The following is a 7,489-nucleotide window of genomic DNA, read 5'->3' on the forward strand; positions in this document are numbered from 1 at the left end:
TCCTCCAATCTAAGTAGTTCTCAATTCGTTCGAGCAATCAATCATTCATGATAGGAAACACAGTCATGGCTCAGTCAATCAAAATGATTCAGAAATTTTACTTGTTAGAATGAAATCAGGCGATGATTCTTCTTCTCTGCAGGCTCGTGCTTTGCGGCAGTCTGGTAATCTGTACAAATAAAATGCCTCATAATTTTGGACGCATTGTATAATAAGTCGGGAAACCTCAGATCAAGCGGATATTTGGCTTTGACGAAGTTTAACCTTCCGAAGAAGTAATGGAGCTCTTGGATTATTAAATGCAGGTTCGTATCCAGTCTTTCGGAAGTTCCCTTCTAATTAACAACTACGCAATATATCGATTAATATCATTAATTCGCAGTTGTCAAAAACAAACCTTTGTTTGAAGGAGCAATATATATATTTCCCTTTTAATCGTACAATTTCGTACCAGTTCTCTTCGGTCATAAATATCAATAATCAGATTACAGTTCTTCAAACAAAGCTGAGGTTAATAGGCACGAAGACAATCCCAGAAGCTTTTTTCTTCTAACAACCACCAGAGAGAGTACTACAAAGAATAATTATGCGCTCATGGCATAGCTATTGTATGAAACTATTTTGCGCATGGATTCTGCGATTATGAAGAGAGAAATTTTGTAAACGTCATTCTAAGGTAGAATTGCATCAGAATAATTCATCGAATATAAAGAGATATTACAACGTCTCGGTCAACTCTTGTTCACATTGACGGAGCTTTGAACAGTGGACGTTACATTCAGATGTGTTACGACCCGTGGCTCTACCCTTCATTTGATCCCTACGAAACCCTATATTTCAGCAGGATAATGCACGCCGCATGTTGCAGGTCCTGTACCGGCTTTTCTCGATACAGAAAATGTCTGACTGCTGTCCTGGCTAGCTCATTCTCCAGATCTTTCACCAACTGAAAACGTCTGGTCAATGGTGGCCGAGCAACTGGCTCGTCACAATACGCCAGTCACTACTCTTGATGAACTGTGGTATCGTGTTGAAGCTGCATGGGCACGCCGTGCGAGCTTTGTTTGACTCAATGCCTAGGAGTATCAAGGCCGTTATTACGGCCAGAGGTGGTTGTTCTGGGTACTGATTTCTCAGGATGTATGCACCCAAATTGCGTGAATATGTAATCACATGTCAGTTCTAGTATAATATATTTGTCCAATGAATACCTGTTCATCAACTGGCTCGTCACAATACGCCAGCCACTATGAAACGTCCCCTTAGAAAAATTGTGCAGGATTGTGCTTAAACTGACACACAATAATTTTAGCGCAATCTGACTTTCAAAAATCCCTACAAAAGAATGGCCCTGACTAACATTAACCTATAAGTTTCGCAAATCATTTACCTCACAAAAATCTTCGTTACTTGAACTACTGCAATACAGCGAGCGCCACTACTGCCAGCTAAATAAAAGATTTAAACTACTGAAGGCACTAACTACTGATAGGCACAGTTAGCAAATGAAAGATTTTGATTGAGGACAAACAATGTATTTACCTCAATAGTGTTCAAAAGTCATCATGTATATTGCAGTTCATGGCATCCCGTCTTACAAATTTCAAAACTCCGCCATCTCTCTCCCCACATCCACCACTACTGACGGCTCACCTCCAACTGCGCAGCGCTACGCGCTGTTCACATCCAGCTGCCGCTGCCCAACACTACAATGGCAGACAACAATGCAAACCAGCCACACACTGCACACAGCACAGCCAGCGATTTACATACAGAGCGTTACGTGGCGGCGGTGTTACCAATATAAGAACCTAAACAGCCTACTTTCAACTACTCTTGATGAACTGTGGTATCGTGTTGAAGCAGCATGGGCAGCTGTACCTGTACACGCCGTCCAAGCTCTCTCTGACTGAATGCCTAGGCGTATCAGGGCCGTTATTACGGCCAGAGGTGGTTGTTCTGGGTACTGACTTCTCAGGATCTATGCACTCAAATTGCGTGAAAATGTAATCACATGTCAGTTCTAGTATAATATATTTGTCCGATGATTACCCGTTTATCATCTGCATTTCTTCTTGGTGTAGCAATTTTTAATGGCCAGTAGTGTATATGAGACAGTTGGAATACCTTCAGACTTCAAGAAGTATACAATGGAGGGTCGTGTAGTGTCGGCTGCGTTAAGTTTTCTGACTTTACTGTGTAGCTCTGGTCGTTAATCGGCGTATTACTACACTATTCTCTTAACTCAACACGTACGCTATGGATATCAAAGAGGAACGAATTTTTTTTTATAGTACTTAATTACATCGAAAGTAAAAGAGTTAGAATCACAAGGCTTGTAAAAAGTGTCTTGCAGAGACGGCCATTGTTTTTTATGTGATAATATAGGTTATTTATGATAAACTACTCTGATACTTATTGAACAATAGTAGAAATCATAAGCATGGGAACGTATTGTTACTATTTCAGCTCAGTTCTCCATCGTGTAGCTCACTCTTTTATAGAAATGGTAAATTAAATACGAAATGTTCTCCTGATACACACACCCAACTTTTACTCAGCCTCTACATTTGATACACAGCGCCCAGTCCTCTTCAGACGACCGCAGACACATAGTACACTTTTCAGTCTCTTCTACTGACCCAGCATTTCCAGTAAATTCTAAATTTATTCACCGCTTTGTAGCTGTTTTTCCATGACCACCCTTGCCGTGTTCGTTTTACTTTGCAACGCCCAACTTAAGTTCACCATTTTCAACTCTCTTTCAGTCTTTATTCTTTTCGGTTTTAATCTACTCTATTCGGTAGCGATCTTTTTATTTTCTAATTGCTGAAAATGCTTCAGCTGCGTCCGTCAAGCTCATTTTGTTAGACATAACCTTGATCACAAAACACTGAAGAGAGGAGGAAGATATCCGACTCCAGTGCACATAGATGCATATGCTTGCTTCTGCTTATTGTACACTTTTGCGATTTGGAGGCGAAAAGGGAAATGACGTAGCGGCCAGTGGTGTAAGGCGGCCGATACTGCACGACTCCAAACGATTCCAAAAAAAGAAAAAAAAACGGGTGCTAACAGGTGAGACATTGTCGAACTATCAGTCTGAGAAGTCATGGCTGAAAAATACTAATACGAATTCTTCACACCAGACTGGAAAAAATGATAGAAGCCAACTGTGGGGAAGATCAGTTTGGATTCAGAAGAAATGTGAGGCAGTACTGACCGTATGACGTTCTTATAACATAGGTTAAGAAAAGGCAAACTTACGTTTATGGCGTTTGTAGACTTAGAGAAAGCTTTTGACAATGTTGCCTACACTACTCTCTTTGAAATTCTGAATGTAGCAGGGGTAAAATACAGGGAGCGAAAGCCTGTTTACAACTTGTACAGAAACGAAATGGTAGTTACAACAGGCAAGGAGCTTGTAAGGGAATCAGTCTGAGAAGGGAGAGAGACGGCGTTATAGCCTATCCCCGATGTTATTCAATCTGTATACTGAGCAAGCAGTAAAAGAAACTAAAGAAAAATTTGGAGTAGGAATTAAAATCGGGGAAGAAGAAATAAACACTTTGAAGTTTGCCGAAGACATTGTAATTCAGTCAGAGACAGCAAAGGACGTGGAAAAACAGATGAATAGAATGGGCAGTGTCTTGAAAGGAGGACATAAGACGAACATCAACAAAACAAAACAGGGATAATGGAGTGTAAACGAATTAAATCAGATGATGTTGAGGGAATTAGATTAGGAAACGACATACTTAAAGCAGTGGACGAGTTTTGTTATTTGGTAAGCAAAATAGCTAATGATGGCCGAAGTAGAGAGGATGTAAAATGTAAACTGGCCACGGCACGAAAATCGTTTCTGAAGAAGAGAGAACATCGAATATAGATTAAAGTGCCAGGGAGTATTTTCTAAAGATATTTGTCTGCAGTGTAGCCATATTTGGAAGTGGCACATGGACGATAAACAGTTTAGACAAGGAGAGAATAGAAGCTTTTGAAACGTCCCGGGTTCGATTCCCGGCGGGATCAGGGATTTTCTCTGCCTCGTGATGACTGGGTGTTGTGTGTTGTCCTTAGGTTAGTTAGGTTTAAGTAGTTCTAAGTTCTAGAGAATTTGATGACCATAGATGTTAAGTCCCATAGTACTCAGAGCCATTTGAACCACTTTTGAAATGTGTTTATATCGAAGAATACTGAATATTTGATGGGTAGATCACGTAAATAATGAGGAAGTAGTGAATAGAATTGAGGAGAAAAGAAATTTGTGTCACATTATGAGTAGAAGAAGGGGTATGTTGATAGGGCACAACCTGATAGATCAAGGGATCATCAATTTAGTGCTGGAAGCAGGTGTGTGTGTGGGGGGGGGGGGGAGGGTAAAAATAGAAGAGGGACACCAAGCGATGAATACAGTAAGCTCTTAGGGTTCCTTACTTCAATCGGAAGAAACGGAGCCATTATAGGATCACTTTGTTGTCCGGTATGACTGTCTGTTTGCTTTCTTGTCTTGTCTGTCCGACTCTTAAAAGCCGTATCTCCCAGAAACGGGTAGACATATCAGGTTGAAATTTTTGTCACATGCTAAGCACTACGCTCACTTGGTGACATAAAAAATTGAGACTTCGCAGCCCATGGTAGTCAAAAGATACGGTCATTTGTACCACACATTTTGGTACTCACAAACCCACTCATCAAAGCCAATAGAGCGCTTCCTGCTGGCCTAGAATACGAAATTCCCGATGTTTGAACTTTTACCATAGCGATACGATCAGCCTGAATGCAGAAGTACTGATTATTATAATAATGGTCGTCTGCCTTCTGCATGACTTTATGTCACATTTATATTATTGAGTTTAAAACATTCTCCAAACACTTAATCCCTTGGACTGACATCTTGTCAGTATCATTATCGATAACAGGCAAGAAAGGTTGAGATTCTCGATTTTCTGAATGGATGAGCGGTCTATATACGTAATTACGTTTGCACTGAACCCTCAGTGCAAAGTCCTTCTCGCACCTGGTCATTTTTTAAATTGTGTCTTTCACTCTCTCGTCACCAGATATTATTCTTATAATAAGCCCGAGGATAATATACGTAACTAAAAAATACTATACCATACAAATTTGTATTGATTGTGGATTTCCCCCCTCCCCTCTCCCCCTTTTTTGTTTGAATAATCAGTTTTCTGATTGGATTTGTCCGCCACGAATTTTCTCCTGCACCGACCTTTTCATCTCATAGCAGCAGTTACAACCTACGTGCTCTATTATTTCTTGGAACTATTCCAATCTATCTCTTCCTCTACATTTATTACCCTCCACAGCTCCCTGTAGAACCAAGGAAGTTACTCCCTGAGGACTCAACAGATGCCCTGTCATCTGCCTGTTCTTCTTGTCAGTGCTTTCCTTATGTTGCTTTCCTCGCCCATCCTGCAGAGAATCTTCTCATTCCTTATTTTACCAGTTCACCTAATTTTCGACATTATTCTCTAGCACTACATCTCACATGCTTCGACACTCTTCTGTTCCGGTTTTCCCGCAGTCCATGTTTCACTGATATGCATTGATACGCTCCAAACGTACATTCGTATAAATTTCTTCCTCAAATTAAGTCTTATCTTTGACATTAGTAGACTTCAGTAGACTTCACTTGGCCAGGAATACCAATGCAGATTTTTCCAGTGCTAGTCTGCTTTTCGTATCCTCCTTGAACCGTCCATCCGTCTCTGAACATTTATCTGCTTCCTTCTTTCATCGGCCAATTGAAATATTTCTCCTGGTTTTTTCGTAGTTACCTTGCATGTACCTATATTTTTCTTCTCAACTACTCAAATTGCCCTCTTTAGAGAAGTGCATTCCTCTCCTACTGAACTGCCTACTGAGTTATTCCTTATAGCAGTGTATATAGCCTCAAAGAATTTCAAGCATATCCCTTTAGTCCTTAGTGCTTCCATATCCCACTTATTTGAGCATTGAGTCTTTTTGACTTGTCTCTTTAAACTTCAGCCTGCTGTACATCAGTACTAAATTGTGATCTGAGCCTATATCTCACCGTGTATGCCTTACAATCCAGTATCTGATTTCGGGATCTACCCCTGACCACATGTAATCTACTTGAAAAGTTGCCGTATTTCCCGGTCTTTTCCTTCTCTCGTTTTGATTTCTTGAGTAGAATATTCTATACTACTAGCTGAAATTTATAGCAGAACTCAGTTAGTCATTCTCGTTTCTCATTACTGCTACCAAAGCCGCATCCTTCCGTAATCATTTCTTCTACACTTTTACCCTACAACCACATTCCAGTCCCACGGGACTATAATCTTCATCTCTCCTTACTCACTGAATTACATGTTCAATATCCTCATATACTTTATATATATCTTCATCCTCTGCTTGCATAGTCGGCATACATACATGAACTGTTGTTGTCGGTGTTGATTTGCTGTCATTTCTGAAGAGAACAACTTTGTCACTGACCTGTTCAGAGTAACTCATTCTCTGCCCTATCTACTGATAACGAATTCTAGACCCGTTATACCATTTCTGTTGTTGCTGACGTTACCTTATCCTTGTCTAACCAGAAATCCTTGTCTTCTTTTCATTTCACTTCTCTGACGCCCCACTACATCTAGATTAAGCCTTAACATTTTCCTTTCCAGATCTCGTAGCTTGTCTACCACGTTCAAACTTCTCGTTTCACGGCCCGAATCGAAGAACGTTACCCTTTCGTTGTTTATTCAATCTTTTTTTCGTGGTCCCCTCCCGGAGGTGCGAATGAGGGACTAATCCAGAAGATTTTGCCAATGGTGAGATCATCATGACACGTTCTCGCTTACAAGCCGTAAGTCCAGTGGATACACATTGTGTGTCTCTATTGTAATAGTTTCCCTTGCCTTGTGTACGCTTATGCCGTTGATAATTGATGATACTTGCATCTTTTAGGAACAGTCTCTCACCTCAAGAGCAAGAGTGTGCCATGAAACACTGTCTGCTCCTCCGACCTCTTTGACTAGGCCGTTGACAGAACTAGGGTGACTTCCTATGCTGGAAGTCTTTGGCAGTCATTGCTGAAGATTTTTTTCAGACTTTAAGCAGTGGTGAGGTTCAAATCCGGGCGCCAGGGCGTTTTGATTACTACTCAAAGACGCTACCCCTAGATCGCAGGTGCACCATCTATATTTCTAAGTGGTAAACTGGTTCATGGTGCACGTTGCAGGTTGCCAATCTAACAGCTTCAAGAGGCAACAAAAGTTTAATCTTCTGTATTTCATAATTATAATTACGGACACAATTTACAACTTCAAAATTGCTGTCATAATACGCTACGATAATCTACTCATTAAGAGGTATAAGCTTACGTCAAAGGTTTAACACAGAAAGACAAGTATTGCTATTAGAAACTGTGAATACGAGGTGTGGCTATAAAATAAAGGGACTATTGCTGTAAAACATTTGATTTCAAAAACATACATATTTAGTTACTGTC

The sequence above is a fragment of the Schistocerca gregaria genome, chromosome 3 (assembly GCF_023897955.1).
Source record: "Schistocerca gregaria isolate iqSchGreg1 chromosome 3, iqSchGreg1.2, whole genome shotgun sequence".
Taxonomy (NCBI): domain Eukaryota; kingdom Metazoa; phylum Arthropoda; class Insecta; order Orthoptera; family Acrididae; genus Schistocerca; species Schistocerca gregaria.